General features: G+C 34.2%; 4 long non-coding RNA genes across 4 annotated transcripts; 2 read left to right on the top strand and 2 right to left on the bottom strand.

Moving 5' to 3' along the window:
- Positions 1 to 297: 297 nt before the first annotated feature.
- On the bottom strand, positions 298 to 2,369 carry LOC128671534 (uncharacterized). Its single transcript, XR_010369947.1, has 3 exons — positions 2,241 to 2,369; positions 1,306 to 1,391; positions 298 to 584 (listed from the first exon to the last, which is right to left on the bottom strand). It is a non-coding gene; the product is annotated as an uncharacterized LOC128671534 (long non-coding RNA).
- A 2,833-nt stretch (positions 2,370 to 5,202) lies between these two features.
- Positions 5,203 to 7,472, bottom strand: LOC128671492 (uncharacterized). The gene is made up of 3 exons (XR_010369945.1): positions 7,317 to 7,472; positions 6,363 to 6,448; positions 5,203 to 5,497 (listed from the first exon to the last, which is right to left on the bottom strand). It is a non-coding gene; the product is annotated as an uncharacterized LOC128671492 (long non-coding RNA).
- Positions 7,473 to 8,424: 952 nt separating this feature from the next.
- Positions 8,425 to 14,116, top strand: LOC128671493 (uncharacterized). Its single transcript, XR_010369946.1, has 5 exons — positions 8,425 to 8,578; positions 9,389 to 9,474; positions 10,012 to 12,942; positions 13,542 to 13,633; positions 13,882 to 14,116. It is a non-coding gene; the product is annotated as an uncharacterized LOC128671493 (long non-coding RNA).
- Positions 14,117 to 15,441: 1,325 nt separating this feature from the next.
- Positions 15,442 to 17,079, top strand: LOC128671298 (uncharacterized). The gene is made up of 3 exons (XR_010369943.1): positions 15,442 to 15,599; positions 16,070 to 16,158; positions 16,892 to 17,079. It is a non-coding gene; the product is annotated as an uncharacterized LOC128671298 (long non-coding RNA).
- The last annotated feature ends 2,642 nt before the right edge of the window (positions 17,080 to 19,721 follow it).

The raw sequence follows: 19,721 nt of genomic DNA, 5'->3' as shown, positions 1-19,721 counted from the left end.
AAATACAAAAAATCTTTTTTTTTTACTTTTAATGTCGTTTCTATTTAACGTTAACTCTATGTTCGATCCCGCTACATAAAGCTCCTGTACTGTCTCGTGTTGCTTGTTAAGATGTATAGAATCGCAAATTAGACTGTATTTTTTTAATATGAAAATATAAACTGCGATTCTCGAAAAGTCGTAGAATAAATAGTCGCTTGTTTTGATGTACCCAAGAAGTCTGTAGGAGGTTTTGCATTAGATACCATTAACCCTTTATTTATGGAGTATAGTAGAGGTAAGAATTAATATAACAAATTATGCCTTTTACTTTTTATTCTCGAAGTACTTTAATTTTTCGTCATTTAACTTGACTCTTGATATATTGCCCTTCTACTAGGTTTCGGTACTGGCTGTTGTGACGCCAGCGGAACGACCTTCATAGCTCCAGGGTAATTTGGACACCAGAAACGTGAGTGGAGAATTATGGCTGTATTTGCATCGCCGTTCCTATGCACCTGCACAAGGTACACAGACGGCACGAGTACTGTTGGTGTCACGTCATCACAAACATTCACCTCTAAAGCTGAGCCGGTACATGGTGGCTGAAAATTACGAGTTTATATATACCAATCTGACTAGTGTTTAGTCTGACTTGCTTCCGGGGCATGTATAGTTTTTGAGATACAGGTGGGCCCTCAGACGACAATATGAGGACTGTGGGCCTTTCGTAAAACATCGGAAGTCGCTTATTCGGCTTTCACAAAATCTAATTCCAACTTTCACAATTCTCTTAGAATGTTCACTAAATCCCAAGAATAATTTCATAGAATTTCAAAACGTGGGCCCTCAGACCACAGGCACGTGAAGGAAAACATCGTGAGAAAACCTGCACATTGGTTGACGGTTAAGTTCACTTGTGTATATGCGATTACTTCCTGTGGGATTTACTATAAACGACTCAGCATTACTTTATCCATTGATACAATCAAGGATATAGAACATGCTTTTCTCATGGCCTGTAGTGATGAGAGAACAATCAAAATTCTATACAACCGAGTCCTAAAAATATATTTCAGATTTGTTCAATTCTATTCCACTTTTTCGATTTCATTTAATACTTTTTTTTTTTCGATTTCAGTTGTTATTTATTTCATTTATGTGAGGAACATAACTTCAAGCTTCTATTCAATCGATATTCGTGCAGAATATTGCAAGAAATACTAGATCTCTGAACTGTCCCCGTGAGAAAGATATCTTTCTGTCTGTCCATCATTTCGCGTAAATTTAAAATTTTCTTGTGCATTTTCAAAATAATATTCTTACAGTGTAATTTATAGTCCCATCTTTAGTGCCAGGGGTAAGTACAAAGTCTTGAGCATTAACAGGTTTTGCATTAGGGGGTACTGGACCTGAAAAAAATAATAATCTAAATAAATAAAATTACTGGCATCACCTATAGAGATAATATAAATGGCACAAAATTTGGCAGTTCATAAAAAAGTTTCTCAAATAATAAGTGGTTTGTTCCGTTGTCCGTGGGTTTGTTTCTAATCATTGAAAAAACTTTAACGGCTCAAAAAAGACAAAAATCTTTATACATTTATATTATACATATACGAATATTTCAAAAACGACTTAACCGATTTTGTTGCCCCATGAACTTAAAAATTGTATTGACAGATCCTACCTTTTCAAATTTATCAAAATCAAACCAACGGTTCGAAAGCTAATCACGTTACAAACATACATACAAAAAACCGGTCAAGCGCGAGTTTGACTCGCGCACCGAGGGTTCCGTACAAAATTTTGAAGAATAACAGGCGTATGCACTTATTTTGTACGAAACGAATTAAAAATATAACTTTTTTGTGATGTAACTATAAATTATCAATTTTCATATATCAGATTTTGTCCTATATCAGTACGGTATGCCCCAACTTTTTGCCAAATTTCATGATTCTTAGTCTACGGGAAGTACCCTATAGGTTTTGATTCCCTTTTGAAATCGCAAAATATGCGACATAAACGGTCATATTTTTTGAACGCGAAGTTTGATTTTTTCCCAACTGAAAGAGACCGTGGACCTGGGTATTTGGTATAAATTTCAACTTGATACTTCTACGAGTTCCTGAGAAAAAGGGTTTTGACAGACGGACAGACAGACAGACAACGAAGTGATTCTATAAGGGTTCCTTGCCTTTTGAGATACGGAATCCTAAAAATGTATTTTTCTCCCAAGAAATTACTAAAAATCTTACCCGAAAATACTTTAACACACATATCGGATCTTACTGACATCACGCCAAGAACAAGAACAAGGGTAAAGACGAGCATTTTGGTGAAATACTGTGTAAAGACAATGTTTAAAGAATTGGTTTTTACACTTATATAGGTATGTTTGTATGTCAATCGATATCAGCTTGTTTTTCTAATTTATGTTTTCATATCGAAACATTATCGTAAATGTACATAACCATATTGACCATGGAAAAAACTAGTTGTTCGCCGCGAAATTAGACCTCGCGAACACAATATTTTTTTACAAAAATGTCAATATTTCTAAAACTACTTAACCGATTTTGTTTTGACACGAACTTAAAAATTCTATTGACAGATCCTACATACTTTTTTAAATTTCATCAAAATCAGACCGACGATTCGAGAGTTATCGCGTTGCAAACAAACTAACTAACAAACATACATACATACAAAATTTGTAGACCTCGCTCGCTTGACGACGTGTAGATATTGTGTTCTTAAACCACAGCATTTTCATGGTTTACACCACAACAAATTACAGAATTATTATGTTTCAATCATACCAGTTCATTGTACGCGTCTAAAATATTTCTAGCGCGGCATTTAAAGCTCGAAGCATATCAAAAATTTAACCTTCACAAGCATAGTTTCACGTCAAATTGTCATAGTACTTCTCAAAAAGCTACAAACTACAAGCATTTCAGGACAAACACTGCTGAGAATGAATGCGGAAATAATTATAATAACATGTCATATGGATTTACCATTGTTGTCTCTTGTATATTTTTTTCTAGTTATATAATAAAGTAATAATATAATAATATATAGTATAAATAATAAATAAATAAATATATAAGGACAAATCACACAGATTGAGATAGCCCCAAAGTAAGTTCGAGACTTGTGTTATGGGATGCTAACTCAACGATACTATATTATATAACAAATACATATATAGATAAACATCCAAGACCCGGGCCAATCAGAAAATAATCATTTTCCAACATGACCTGACCGGGGATTGAACCCGGGACCTATTGGTTCAGAGGCAAGCACTTTACCACTGCGCCACCGAGGTCGTCAAAAAACGGACAAAAAGTATATATCATTTTTGTGATTGTGATTGCTGGCAAAAAGTATAGATTTAAAACACTATGAAGTAAATAAAATATATGAGAAATGAGGCGACCAGTTTTCTTCTCGGTTTTATTCTAAGATAAAGCATATTTGTTGCGTCAATTCCATATATAGTGCGATAGAGACAAAACATACTTCAGCATCTTTATGGTAGTAATATGCTTTACCTTTTTATGGCGTATGTATGACGGGTATGACGAGAACTAAGCTTTAGTATCATCACTTGACAGGAGCCCAAATCGATGACTTTGCACCTTTATCAGATCGCTCCTCATAGTAAAACCTTATAGCTGACTAAATGTTTGAACATGTTTGAACTTAAAGTACGTAATTGAAGTCGAACAAAAATCCGGAGGGAAAAATTGTATGAAATTCCTTTATTCCCTAGGGAATTACACAAATATACCCGGCGAAAATATATGTGTCCCTCGCTGAATACAAACCTCATTTAAACAGGTCCGAACCATGGATTTAGTACTTCCAACAACGGAGTACCTACTAATCCAAACACAATTTTGTCGTGTCACATCATCAACATATTTTAATGACACCTATGAGTATTTTTTTTCGTAATGTTAATATTATGAAGAACGTATTTGAAATTGTGCATTAGAAATTGTATTTTTTTTTTATTTCTCATAGGCAGGTGTCGTACAAATCACTACGTCGTGTTACTCGAAAGAAAGTACGATTCACAGTGTTCGATGCTCTCGACAAGCCTTGCGCTTCAACATAAACCCTCGTTAGAATCTGTTACTTTCTTATCTCGGTGTACAATGTACAATTATTTAAATAATGAAACACTGCCACGAAAACATTAAAAGACCCATTAATATATTGTGTTATTTCAGGAAATATAATTTTTCGGTGATGCCACATGGGTAATAGATTTATTTCAAACTAGCTGATGCCGGCGACTTCGTCAAAAGAGTCACAATTATTAGAGAAATTTAATTGTACAGACAAATGTAACGATACCTATACATACAGAAGATGCTAATCAGATTGAAAAAGTATATTTTCTATAGTTTAGCTGAACTATTATAACTCTTCTTCAGGTGTTCCAGATCTTCGATTTTTATTCCTCTACAGAAAATGCTCATCAGACTAAAAAAATTTTATTAAGTCGTCATTTCTATATTCCCTATAGTTTAGCTGTACCATCATAGGTCTACATCAGGTGCTCCACATCTTCGATTTTTATATCTCAACAGAAAATGCTGATCAGGCTGAATAACTTTTGTTAAGGCGTCTTTTCAATATTTCCTATAGTTTAGCTGTACCATCATTGTTCTCCATCTGGTGTTCTAGTTGTCAAAATAATTTATATCCTGTATGTTGCCCAGGCTTAATAGCTATATAATAAAAAAAAGTTTCATTTAAATCCGTCCTGTAGTTCCGAAGATTAGCGTGTACAAACAGACAAACATACCGATTTTTTTTTCAAATTCTTACTCTGTTGACTATCGCCTAACTTTATTTTTATGTAAATTTATTCAATTATATTTTACGCTAGAACTATTATTTATTGTACTGTACAAAATGTTTAAAAAGTACATATAAAAAAAATTGTAAATATAAATGCTTAATATGAATGTGTTTACTGTCTGATTTATTTTTATTTAAACAACTGCATATACACAAATACTATTTTTTCCTTCTTTAAAATTTAATGAAACCATTTCAAAGCTCAAAAATAATTCCATTGTATTTTCAAAGATCTATCCACCACCATAAAAGAAAAGCAATGTTTTCAATAAATATATCAATATAACAACGCATGTGTTTTCTTCCGAAAATCTTCCGAAAATAAAAGCCACAAAATAATGATGTATCATTTTAATCTTTTAACAAAACGTCAAAATACAAATTAATTGTTATGAGACGATCATGCCAAAGCGGTTGCAAGTGGTTGCACCGCAGAGTCTGCACGGAACTTAGTTAACCCGCCGGAGTACGGTGAACACCAGTACTTGCCGTGTACTACGACGGAAGTGGACACAGATCCTGTGCGATGTAAGTACACAATGATTACACCGACATCTGATGCAAACTGCACTTGTGAAAGTACCTCATCGCAAACGGTAACCTCCAAGACTGGCGAATCACACTGTGGCAGCTGAAAGTGACGAGAATTTTCATCAACATTTTTTTTTTTTTATTGTTTCTCATTGCTGAGCAAAGATTTATAAAATATTCTTTCACTATTCTCTTTCTATTGCTAGCAATATAAAGAGACTCACTCGCCCGGGCGTTGCACGGGTGAGATAATTAAACTGCCTCTTGAATCACTCTATTAAAAAAACCAGCAACAAAATCCGTTGAATACTTTTAAAGATCAAATCATACATACATAGAGACAGATATATCTATCTGTTTCTAGGAAGCAACTTTGTTTTATACAATAATATCGTCCCTTCATTTCCTTCTCTGTCTATCTGCACTTCTGCGGCCATTCGGTAACCATAAAGTAGCCTATTTTGCCCACCTTTCTTTATCAACAATAACTTTTTAATAACCTAAATATTGCCGAAGTGGATGCTTTCCTTAATAAGGAATATGGGCCGTGACCATCACTAGAAATATTATTTAGTCACTTTGTATGTGTCTGCAATCAAACTTAATATTTTTATCGTAAAAGTAACTGAAACGATTGTCAAGATGGTGACAATATGAAGGACGAAATACTAAATATAAAGTACACCGTTTCAATTAAAAGCTATTTGTACTTCTTCATAGTATTCCTCATGGCTGAGGGTCGTGGTCATTACGTGGAATTAAACACACACAACAACTTTCTTGGCATTATTAATGGAGTGGTTTGCAATTGCCTTCTCCATTTCACACACAACAACAGTATGCAGGTTTCCTCACAATGTTTTCCTAATTGTAACCTATTTGTACCAATACACCGAAATTCATCCTGTAAAAATTTCATCTCGGAATCACGTCTATATCCTTGACGGGGTAGACAGAGCCCTTACAGGATAAGTTATTTTCCAGTCAACGTAACCAGGGCCGACCACCACATCTGCAACTGGAACCAGGCGGGAGCCAGGTAGTATTGTACCTGTATTATACAACAAAATCAATAATTTATTAAAAACACTAGCCAAGTTAGAGTCAAATGTGTATCTGTGGAAGGATCTGTAGTAGTTAGTAAGCATACAAATGGAGATATATGAGCAAAAACTATTAGTTTACAAGCTTTAATTTAACTTGAAATGTATGTAATTCTGTATGTAGGGTGGAATCTTGCAACTCAATTTTGAATCGGAAATCTGCAACCAATTGAGCTGAAATGTTGTACAGTCAGGATAACAATGCATTATTTTGATAATATTTTGGCCAGAAACGGCTCCCAACGTCATACTCCTGATTTACTATATGGACACGAATTTATTGTCACACATTGAACAAAGGTTCAAAAAAGATTTTTATTCTAAAAAAGCTTATCTCTAGTTTTCGCATAGGTAGGTACATAAATGACAAAGTTACGTTTGCAGTTTCTTTAAACTATACATGGTTACTGGTATCTAACACATAACCATCATAAAGCACCTAAGGTACATAGAGACTAATCTTTTATTCTACGACTTTTGTCTAAACGTGATAAATACAAAAAATTTTCCTTTTTTAGTTTTAATGTCGTTTCTATAAAGCGTTTCTCTAGGTTCGATTCCGCTACGTAACGCTACTGTACTGTCTCGTGTTGCTTGGCTATTACATAAAATTAAGATGTATAAGAATCGCAAATTAGAATGTTTTTTTTTATATGCAAAAAAACTACGAATCACCAAAAGTCATAGAATAAAAGTTGCTTGTTTTGTTGTACCCACGTAGTCTTTAGGAGGTTTAGCGTTTGATACTGGAACCCTGTATATCATGAGAGGATATATTTTACTTTTGTAAGATCTTTATGTGATAAAAATTCTTACCTGATGCAACTGTTAAACATTCATCAGATCTTACAGAAACTGCTCCAAGTGCAATAATAAATGCGAACAACAGCATTTTCTTAAAATACAGCGTAAAATACTGAAGAAAATTTATTTTACGTAGGTTTTATATGTTTATCTGATGTCTACCACCAATTCATATCAGCTTGTCATAGGGTAAAGGTTAATCGAATTCGATTTAAGTTCTGATTTGTAACACAAATTCACGTACATGTTATACAGTTTAGAATTTTTGTATGCTATATGATTAACTTGTCTGTGCATCTGTTTGTCTGTGACAGAGTAGATCCATTTCCACTCATAACAATATAATAATCAAGAATATTCTTGATCTTGATTCAATATTTTTTATAAGTTGATCTTAGGAATTTTTGATTTGACCCAATGCATATTTTTCAGTTTTGCCTTTAAAAATAATTCAAATTTTTATTTTTCTGTAGGTATTTTCAGTACGTAATTTCCATGAAAATAGTGTAATTTGGTCATAGATATATTATTTTACATAGTGTGGTTTTGTCACCGTATTTCAGTGTAATCGACCGCATGCATCGTTGTGACGATTTAATTTCTGTATATTATAATCTCGCCAATACTCGGCACTTCCCGTTGTATGAAACATCAAAAGTACCAGAAACTAATATTCTATGAATTATATTAAATTAGGGGAGAATAAGAAAAACAATAAAAAAAAAACAATAAATGGAGATATTGCTGACATTATGTATGATCTGTATGATGTGTATAGAGATGAACCAAATCTCACGGTAATAAAATTCGTTATAAATTTTGCTAAGTTGTTGTACTTGACTAGCTATACAAATGATCACAAAACTTTTAAAAAATTCTGATGACCAATCTACACAAGGAATATGGAAGTTTGGTATGATGACGAAACTACTCGATGACGATTTTAAACTTTGTAAAATGCAGTGTTTCCATTATAAGGTACACATGTATTTATGAATGTATGAAATTAAGCTTGATGCATACAGAGCAAAAATTGTACATCTAAATGTTGCAAATGACCTGATTCTATCTGACCCAGGTCTTGGTTCGTACATTTTTTTAATCAACTTTGAGCATAAAAAACATTGATAGCTATTGGATATAGATATAAGTGCGTATAAAAATTGAAATTTACTCGTTGGTTGGTAGTTTAAAAAAAATGCAGTGTTTTGTACTTCTTATTGTAGGACTTTGTGCCACATCTGTGGCATCACAATGTGTCACGGCTCGGTCCGGTAATGTTTTTATCATTTGTTTTTTTTTTTTTCACGAGAGCTCTATCTATCTTTTAAACACTGGCCAGTGTTTAAAAAGATCGATAAAGCTCTCGTTAGTGCTAATTAATTCGATTTTTAATATGAATATACATTTCTTTTTTCATTTTTAATTTCTAAGATATTATTTCAATAGTTGGTATTTATAAGTAATATAATCATAATCTTATTAATATTATAAATGCGAAAGTAAGTTTATTTATTACGCTTTATCTAATCAACCGATCTTATATAGTCTCGAACTTACTTTGGGGTAGCTCAATCTGTGTGATTTGTCCTAATATATTTATTTATTTATTCTTGATATTTCCAATAAATGTAGTTTGAAGTATGGTGCTTTTAGAAGGACATACCTATCGCCCAGTTAAAATAACGGATCCCTGCAAGTAAAAAATGTATGGAATATAAATGTGTTCTTGAAAACAAAATTTACCAGTGTTGAAAGATTTTGGAATAATTACATATTTGTTTTCATATTTTTTTAGGTAGCTCTCAGGTCCCACTGCTGGGCAAAAGCCTCCCCTCTTTGTTTCCAACCACTTCTATTCCTCGTCAGTTGTTGCCATTTCATATCGAAGGCCGACAGTTCGTCGGACCATCGCACCTTCGGCTTGCCTTGCGATGTTTTCCCATCAGTCGGGACCCGAGTAGTCACACATCTTTCCGGCGCCATGCGGCTTACATGACTCGTCCAATCCCACTTCAATTTCGCTTCTACGACTTTTTACTCAATTATCGTATTATTTTTATATTATATTTAACCTTTTTCAGGGCCAGTTCCATCTGATTATGTATCATTTTCCGTTGACGATGCAGTGCTGACCCCCGACTATTCCCGTTGGCGTATAAACTACTTAGTAAGAATCCATTTAGTTCACTTGTGTTTATGCTATTAATTGTGACACGTGACGCCCCTGATGTAGCAATCGAAAATAGGCAGTGGTGATCACTAACCACCAGATAGTAGGCTACCTATTTGTCTGCTTGATACAATTTAATATACAAATTTAAGACACCGACTCCCGGAGTTGCTGGCATCTCATTCTCTAGAAAAGAGCAAATGGTTTCCAAACGGCTGAATACACATTTTCCAAATTATCTTTCAAAATAGATCAGAATCTGTTCAGCCGCTTAGTTGATACGATGCCATAGACAGACATACAGACACGGACAAGTTAAATTAATAACTTCTCTCCTTCTGTCGTCGGGTATTAAAAATAAACTAAAATAATATTTTATAATTCATATTCAACCAAGTGTCTTAAAATTATTGCATTGTTACTTATAACTTCGAACCTACCTTCTACAGGTATTGCAAATCGAGTCGCGCCTCATATAGATATAATATTTAATTATACCATTTGTATTGTTATATAATCGTTATATTATTTCAGCCAAGGTGCTACGGCGGAGTATTAGAAGTCAGCACTTGCGATCCATTCACGCAACCGACAATCAAAATACTATCAGAGACCGAAGTAATTGTGTCTCGCGGTATACCGAGGTTGACACTGAAAGTCCACGCCAAATTCTGGTGTGCGGAGAACTCTAATGGATTTCCAAAGGTTCCGCCTGTTGTAACTCCACTCCAGAGGTCATAGAATCATGGGATAGCTCTTATTAATAAAAAGTTACTTACTTCCAGCTACAGTATGTTTTGTCTTGTTTTGGCAATGTCAAACATTATATTCAAAATTCAAATTCAAATTCAAAATTCAAAATTCTTTATTCAATTTAGGATGATATACATCACTTATTGACGTCAAAAAAATTACTTAAACTAAGTCTACTGCCGGCTTCCAAAGCGCAAGTGAAGAAGAAGCGGCGCAACAAACTTCACCGCAGCCTTTTCTCCAAGGACGTCAATTAACAAATATAGGTCTTATATATATATTCTTCTTATAAAATGTGATAGCGACAAGACCATGGAATTAGTAGGTACTCTGTACAATGAAGTACTTACTAAATCCATGGACAAGACATACTTATTTTGTTATGCAAAACTTTAGATTTTGGGTTAAAATCTATAAAGTTTTCATCTCAAAAACTATACATGCTACAGATAACTGTAGCATGTTTTTGAGATACAGATGGGCCCTCAGACGGCACTATGAGGACTGAGGGCCTTTCGTAAAACATTGTATCTCGCTTATTTGGCTTTCACAAAATCTAATTCCAACTTTCAAAATTCTATTGGAATGTTCACTAAGTCCCTAGCATAATTTCATAGAATTTCAAGAATTGGGCAATCATACCACACGCACATGTTTATTTTCTTTTTTATGAATAAGAGGGCCGATCTATAAAGAGTAGACAAAAAATGCAGAGACTGTAACCTCTTTTGAGTGTTCATTTCGGTAATTCAAAAAAAACGCAGTTCGTCAAAAATCCATTTTATTCTCTGCTTTTTATAAACAGTCTGTGCCAACATTTTTAAATAACGAAAAATGTAGTTTTTTTTTTTAATTTTCTGAAGTTGTATATTCTGTCGTGCATTGTTAATTTTGTGTAGATTCCATCGTAAATACTTATGTAATCTATATACATATAAAAATAATAATATTTAATTGTTTTGATGTATATTTTGCAAGTCTAGTAATGTTTATAATTATTATTAGTTTTATCAAATAGTTATTATTGATGTAGGTAATAATATGTGTTACAGTTTGCCTTGTGGTTTTATTATAAAATTTGGATGAAGAATAAAATAGTTCACTTCTTTGGTAACTTAATCTTACTAAAATTATAAATGTGAAAATTTGCAAGGATGTATATATGTACGTTTGAAATCAAATCAAATTATTATGGGATATTATACCGTCATTTTGTACCTATGCAAAAAAAAAACGCTGTGAAGTTTGTTGCGCTGCTTCTCAGTGTTGTTGACTGTACATCATTCTAGTAAATACAACATTATTGTGAAACATTTTTTTGAAGTTTTAGCAAATAAATCAATCGATACCGAAACAAAATAATATCAGAACGTTCGAGGTTCAACTGCGATGCAGGTGAAGTTATTCGTTCGAGTAGTAAGTAGGTGTACAGGTACAATTACTTGGAACAGATTATAAACCAGAAAATATAATCGAACAACATGTCTTACTAACCGTGGTAATTATAAATATAATGTTGTGTTGCCAAAGCAATCACAAATCGATATCAGCGTTGTACAGTCACATCAAATTACCCTGCATGAACCTCTATGACGCGTTAATAGCGGCGAGTTTGCAGTGAATTTGGCTAGGTTAATGTGCTGTCGACTGTACTTAACAATATTGCATTAAACTCGGCAAATTGGTACTTACAGGAAAGTATTTCTTCGTTATTGTTTAAAAATGCACAATAGTTTACGTTTTTAACTTTGTTTTACAGAGTGTCGTGTAAAATTTTCAGTTCAAGTTTGTTTATAGGTAGTAAGCAGAAAACAGTTTTTTTACGTACTGTTTTTTACATATTATTATTATATATTATATTATTGTTTTTTATATATTATATTACCGAAAGGTCTTGGGTTCGATCCCCGGTCGGGTCATGATGGAAAATGATCTTTTTCTGATTGGCTCGGGTCTTGGATGTTTATCTATATACGTATTTGTTATAAAATATAGTATCGTTGACTCAGTATCCCATAACACAAGTCTCGAACTTACTTTGGGGCTATCTCAATCTATGTGATTTGTCCTTATATTTATTTATATATTTATTATGTATATATTTTGTAAAATGAAAATGTAAAAGTAATTGAATGTATCATTGCAATTAATAATGGCTCTATCCAGAGACATTGATTCATCTGTGGCTGTACCATACCAGGTTTAGTACGAGATTGCAACGATAAATTATAGAAAAACCAATGTGAACACAACACAGCGCTTATCTTATCGAGTGTGTGAGTGTTGTTTCAGATTTTATTCCAGTCACCTAAAGGGATCTGACATGATTTTTAAGATTACTTACTGCCAGGTAAGTTCACATCGATTTCATTCATCAAAAGCGAAATTCTGAAAAATGTAATCAATCCAATCCAATATTTGGATCAATCACAAAAAATATTCTTCATTCCATTTAACAGATCGATTTAATAATTTGTGTTTACAAATAAATAAATCAATTTAACACGTATATATTACTTGATTGAATATCCGCGCAATTTTATGGTTATATAAATAGCGTATTGGTATTATTTAATCATTCGATTCTACTAAGTATATGGTATTTGCTGTTCATAGAAAAAAATATGATTTTTGTTTACCTTTTTCTTGCCTTAAGTGGACTGTCGATAGTATCTGGACAGAATCAGTTAATGTGTACCACTGTGCTTTATCGTAAGTTATTTATGACATTAATAAAATACAATATCTGAATAGTTGACTATAAAATTTAAACATAAATTAAGCTGGTATCCATCCAGCGAGTATAAAATTGTTATTTTCGATTTTCGAAAATCGAAAAAAAAAAACTTTTTTTTATAAGTATTTTATTCTGTTTTTTAGCATATCTTGTTATAGCAGGCAATACACTATCTTTTAAAATTTCAACTGTCTAACTAACACGGTTCATGAGAGCCTGATAACAGACAGACAGACTGATAGCGGAGAATTAGTAATAGAGCCCCAATTTACCCTTTGAGAATCCTAAAACATAACAATGGTTCAATTAAAAGTCATCACCCGTCTACCCTTATCCCACTCTATGTGGGGTCGGTACAGCATGTCAGTCTCCTCCACTTCTCCCTGTCTGATGTTAACCGATCTGTTACTCCCTTTTTAGGCATATCCTGCCTGACGCACTCAATCCACCTCTTCTTCGGCCTGCCCCTACTTCTTTTCCTATTCAATTTAATCCATAACACTTCGTACAAAGTCATTCTCCTCGCTTCTCATGACGGTTCAACTGAAAGTGATATATTGATATTTATTTTCAGCTCCGTATGCGAACCTTAATGGCGCCAATCAAGTAAAAATCAAACCAATGCCCCTCCCAGCTGGATTAAACCAATATGTTATACGTTATGAGGTATATTTTAAAATATCTAGTTGCATAAAGCTATAGGTAAGACTATCGTAAGATATATCGTAAGACTATAGTAAGATAGTCTTACTTATTAGTAATAGTATTACAAGTGCGAAAGTTTGTGCGGGTGTATGTTTGTTAATCTTTCACGAAAAAACTACTGGGGAGCGATCATCATGAAATAAGGTACACGGGTGAAATATAACCTGGAATAACACACAGGGTACTAAGTAAATATATTTTTTTTTCAGAACAGATGCAGAGTGACAGTGGCACTAATGGTGAAGGTATGTGATGATGTAGCTCCGTTTGTCAATCCTGTGAGCCTGAAAGAGGTGGACGTGACGAGGACTGGTAACTTTCAGCATGTGAACGGCGTGGCGAACGCGTATTATTTGTGTCGGTAATTTAATATGGGTTATGTCTGCCGACCTATGAAACGAGCTAAAAAAAAACTTGAAAAATATATAAATGTCAGCACAAAAATGTATTTTTTTTAATTTGTTATTTTTCCTTCTGATCTGGGAACAATAAAAACAGATATAAGCGATGATAGGTCTTCCCTCTGCGGTGGAGGAATCATCGAGATATCTATCGATTATGCATGTACCCATCAAAAACTGCTTTACTCGGTAATAGCATAGTATGTATGGCACCGAAAATTTACAACAAAATTCCAAATAAATATAAAAGCTTAAATTTAAATCTATTTAAAAAGCACCTCAAGTCTTTATTAACTGATAAATGTTATTATACTTTAAATGATTTCTTTAATGATAGACTCGGATAGAATTTAGGGCTAGTATAAGTACATTATAATTCTTTTTTTGTTTTGAATTTGTAGTGGATAGCATGCTCCTCTTTATTTATTTATATTTGCATACCTATATTCGGTAAAACGTGTAGGTCTAATTCATTATGACTATTTGTACTCATGTTTTTGGCAAATAAATGTTTTCTTTCTTTCTGAAGCTTTAGAGATAAGTGTCCTACTTCTTCTTCTCCGCTTCGCACATTTCTTTGGTCAAAGACCAAGCATTCTTAATAGTCAACTCATTGGCACGTATATCCTCCTTGACAACATCAAGCCTTCATTTTTCGGGTTTGTCTTTTCTGCCAGAGAAATGACATGGTCTGTACTGGCCAGGCATTTGTTGCCTAGGCAATGATTTGTCTGCAAGTGTACCGCACCAGCGCGACACACATTCAGCTCGGCATTGTCATCCCTAAAGAAAAGAAAGAAAGAAATATATAGGGACAAATCACACAGATTGAGCCCCAAGGTAAGTTTGAGACTTGTTTTATGGGATACTAACTCGATAATATATTCTGTAACATATACATATTAGATAAACATCCAAGACCCAGGTCAATCTGAAGCAATTTTACATGTTGACCTAACCGGGGATCGAACCTGGGACCCCCCACATATTAGGCCACAGAGGTTGTCAAAAAAAGTCTATTTAGTTATATAAAAACTCCGGTGAGGTAACAACATGTCGCTATTTAATATCAATTCCATCAATAAGCCCTCAATACAGCACGCCCTAATGTAGTAAAATTTGGCATCTCTTGGTTTTGTCTACCCCGTAAGGGAAAAAGAAGTTATGCTGTATCTGTACCTCTTATCCTTGATCAACAAAAAAAAAATACTACTAAAGAGTCTAAGAAAAAGTGTGATTTTCCATGAAGTTAATAGGGTGATTAAAAAAATGAATTAATTAATTAAATCACAAATTCATTTGGCATGGATATTTGGCTTAATTGTAAATGGCTTATAACACATCCTACTTATAAAAGGAGGTGTAATGTGCACCGATCAGTTTCACCATTCAGATCAAGTGCACCGGTCAGTGTTTGAACTGCAGTTGTTAAGATAAAATGTTTTTCTCATTTCAATTAATTGTTTTCCTCGCACTCAGTGCGTCTTTGGTCGCTTCAGACAACTACTGCACCACCTTTAAATATCGTAAGCACATTGTTTACTTCTTTACACGAAGCAAAAACAAAAAGCCTTATAGCCTAAAATATGTTAAACAAAAATTGTGTGACGGGACGCGAGGGTGAGGCACATGGAGTGGGAAGACGGTTCTACCATGGCCTCGCCCTTTTCCGAGCAGGAAACAAAATAAGCCTTTAGATGAAGTCTGTGCACTATTTTTGTGCTGTGCACAACTTTATATACAGACTCTTTATATTTGGTCCGAGTGATGTAAACGTAGAATGATTTGTTTAGTCTTTGTTATTACCTAATGAATACTCCATCGACAAGAACCTCGTTGTAAAATTGATCGATTGATTGAAACTAAATCAAGAGTTTCGTGCAAAAATTGATTGTACAAATTTATATGTATTATGTAACAAATTGTTTGTCTATATTGTGGGGAAGTAAGAAATTTTGTTTATTTTTATTATAATATCATTTAATTATTTTCACAGCTCAAAATGGCCCTATTTATGGCAGGCATGTTCAGATTAAACCAATCGTGCTTCGTCCCAATGTTCAAAGATATACACTAGAATTACAGGTAAGAAGCAATAATATGTCACTTTCCATGGTACCTTCTAAAAACCTTATAAATATGACCATAATACCAATTTTATTCAAGCATTTTTCTGTAATCTCTTCTTCATAGTCGTATTTCTCATGGCTGGGAGCCGTGGTCATTACGTGGAATGAAACACACATAACTATTGCCATTGCCTTCTCCATTCCACACATATCACCGCTTCGATTTTGTAACATGCTAAACAACTATTCAGATCATAAATAACAAATTTTTTACAATAATAAAACTTTTGCCACACGTTTTTATTGTAGTCACAGAGATCTTACGGCATTTAACGCCTGGCAAAAACCCATGTCCGTGCTGTAAACCGTTGAAAGTTTCCCTCGTTGGGAGTCGATCCTGGGTGCACCATGAGGTCATGCTTATCATAATAATGCATTGTTATAGAAACTAAAGCGACGTGGGAAATTTCAACTCTTTTGTACAACTGGAAGCAAGACAAATCTAAATTGCTAGATTTGATTACAGACAGACAAGCAAACATCGGGACAATAGAATATAAATAAAATCTTGTAATATAGAGCGGTAGATAGAAAAGTTTCACATTTAAATAATATTTATTGATTGCGCGTGTCACATCCCTGGTTATGCAGGCGACCATAGGCTGCGGTGACCACTTATTATCAATACTCTCAGTTGGGCTGTCAGTTGTTTGCCCGATTGGAAGTATAAAAAACATGTTACTTTTCAGAACAATTGCCCTAAAACTATAGCATTGGTGTTGAGAGTATGCGACTATGACGTGGCTCCGTCTGTCTACCCTGTTTCGTTTTATGAAGTGCACGTGCAAAGAAATGGCCAGTACAGAGACGTGGGCATGGCTTTCGCTGAATTCTATTGTGATTACGTCTCGTAATAAAATCATTTGCGAAAAACAGATAGTGAGTTTGTTTTGGTTATCCTATATTTTTGCCCTTTTATCCTACATTTTTAATTTTTGTTACGGAACGTGACAAATGCAACTAATTTCAAATTAATAACCTAAAATGAATCGCATTAATACTAAAAAAATATTCGATGGTACTAAATTTGCGATGCAGTTCAGTTTAGGTCGCAAAATGGATCTCGTTAAGAGATAATGATAAGCCCCCTGCTTGAGGTACCTAATCACAGCGGAAATACATCCAAAACTTTATTTTTGTTTTTTTTTATCTCTCAAAACCATTAATAACAAATATAAATTTATTTAAGTCAATTATACAGAACCTTCGTATGTCAACACAATCGCTTTAATAGTATCGGTGAAAACTAGTTTTTGAAGATGAAACAAACAGATTTATGAAAAAGAAACAACATTTAATGTGGCGTATATAATATAAAGGTTCGGCACCCTTTCTACGTGAGTTTAACATGCATTTGACTTGTTTTATTATTTCGAAATCCTTCCGCCTCCATCCGCACTCTTTCCATTTATCAAAAGGCTTACCGCAGAAAAAAGGTCAATTTTTTTTTTTATTTCTATCCATGTTCTAAAGTTCACCGAAATCCGTCCAAAGGAACTTGTATGGTTGAGTATAACACAACCATTTAAACTTACAGATTTATGTATCAGCAAGTGTTTTACGATTTTTTTCCGTGAACTCTCTAATAAAAGACAATGAAACAATAAGGCCATTGTTAGATTCACCCAAGCTTATCAGTAAAGGTCAAGTACATGGCATATATCTGACACCCGGTGATATATCACGGTGTGCATTTAGAGTTGTCAACTACTTCATACTACATTCGAAGACCAAAAAAAAAATTTTCCTTCCTCTTTTGTTTATGTATTTGAATAGCACAGTTATGGTCATTATATTTAAAAAAATCTAGAATAGGACAACACGATATGCGCCTGTGGATATCGTAGTAAAGACGTGTGACGTGTTGACGACCTCGGTGGCGCAGTGGTAAGGTTCTAGCCACTGAACCGAGAGGTCCCGGGTTCGATCCCCGGTCGGGTCATGATGGAAAATGATCTTTTTCTGATTGGCCTGGGTCTTGGATGTTTATCTATATATATATTTGTTATAAAATATAGTATCGTTGAGTTAGTATCCCATAACACAAGTCTCGAACTTACTTTGGGGCTAGCTCAATCTGTGTGATTTGTCCTAATATATTTATTTATTTAATGGATAAACCACGTTGGATACTCTCTCCCTTCCTCGTATTTCTTGTTTCATTCAGGGCTGTGATATCACAACCCACGGCCACGTCATTTTGGCAACCGGTTTAGGAATTGTGGCTATTATCAGCCATAGCTAAGTCCCTTAGTTGTCTCATAAGACATCCACGGCAGGATATGAACTGGTCCTATTAAATGACGGAAACACACGCCACGAGAAAACCTTGACAACTGATAAGCAGAACAATGTCTCACGAGCAGACTGCAAACCTAGGCCTTTCGACTAAAGTTCTGCGTATTGGCAGTATAGTTAACCACCTTTTTCATTATAATTGTAGTGATGTAATTGTTAAGACGCCCGCCTGTGGATCGAAAGGTCCCAGATTCGTATCCTACTCGTGCCATAAAAGTTTGTGTACCAATATGACTCATATATAGTAATTTTCATAGACCACCACTTGCTTCCGGTGAAGGAAAACATCGTGAGGAAATCTGCACACTGGTGGATGCGATGTATGAGTATGTATGCGACTACCTACCACGAGATGACGGTAAATAATCGTAAAAGTCATGTCAGATGCCTTTAGGCCACTTGAATAAAATCTGACACCAGTGTTAGCAATAACACACTCGATATGATGATGATGATGATGATAAAAGTATAATTAACTTGAATGCTCGTAATATAAATGAGTCATTCCAAACTTCCGATTTCAAAGGCCCTTAATAAGGCTTCTTTGTCGCCATTTATTGGGGCCCGAACAAATAGGTTATATTGACAATGTTTATTGACCAAGCCGTAAATTTTTGCCTTTTATAGGCAAATACAGCGTTTATTGGATAGAAGATTTGATTATTACTAACCTTTTTGGGTTCCGTACTCCTACACATAAGGTTTATTTATAGTTTCACCATGTACGTCCGTCAGTCCGCGATCTAGCTTAAAAAGTATTAAGTACTAGAATCATGTAATTTTTTATGGGTATACAGATTAATAACGCCGATAGTGTGGTCAATTAAAATCTTGAAAAAAACAATTTTTTTTCTACCTCCCCTATACGTGAAGGGAGATTTTATTGTCCTCTTTCCTATAGTGTGGTTGGATAAGTCTTTTAAAAATATTAGACGTTTGGGAATACAGTTTTTAGATCTAGTAAACGGTTCGTAAATTATTAAGATTTAAAGTGCCAATTTTCATTACTGTCAAGGGTGCCTCCTTTTTTCAATTTTCTCTATATAATATTATTATAAAACAATGTCCTCTGCGTCGTCTGTCTGTCGGGTTATCTGTTTGGGATAAACTCAAACTACTGCACGGATTTCGATGCGGTATTCATCAGGTAGTGTGATTCCTGAGGAATGTTTAGATGTATGATTTATTATGATTTTTACCCGAGCGAAGCCGGTACGGGCC

This window comes from Plodia interpunctella, chromosome 7 (assembly GCF_027563975.2).
Source record: "Plodia interpunctella isolate USDA-ARS_2022_Savannah chromosome 7, ilPloInte3.2, whole genome shotgun sequence".
NCBI lineage: Eukaryota > Metazoa > Arthropoda > Insecta > Lepidoptera > Pyralidae > Plodia > Plodia interpunctella.
The sequence above is the reverse complement of the archived record's forward strand: the minus strand, read 5'-3'. Positions and strand labels throughout refer to the sequence as shown.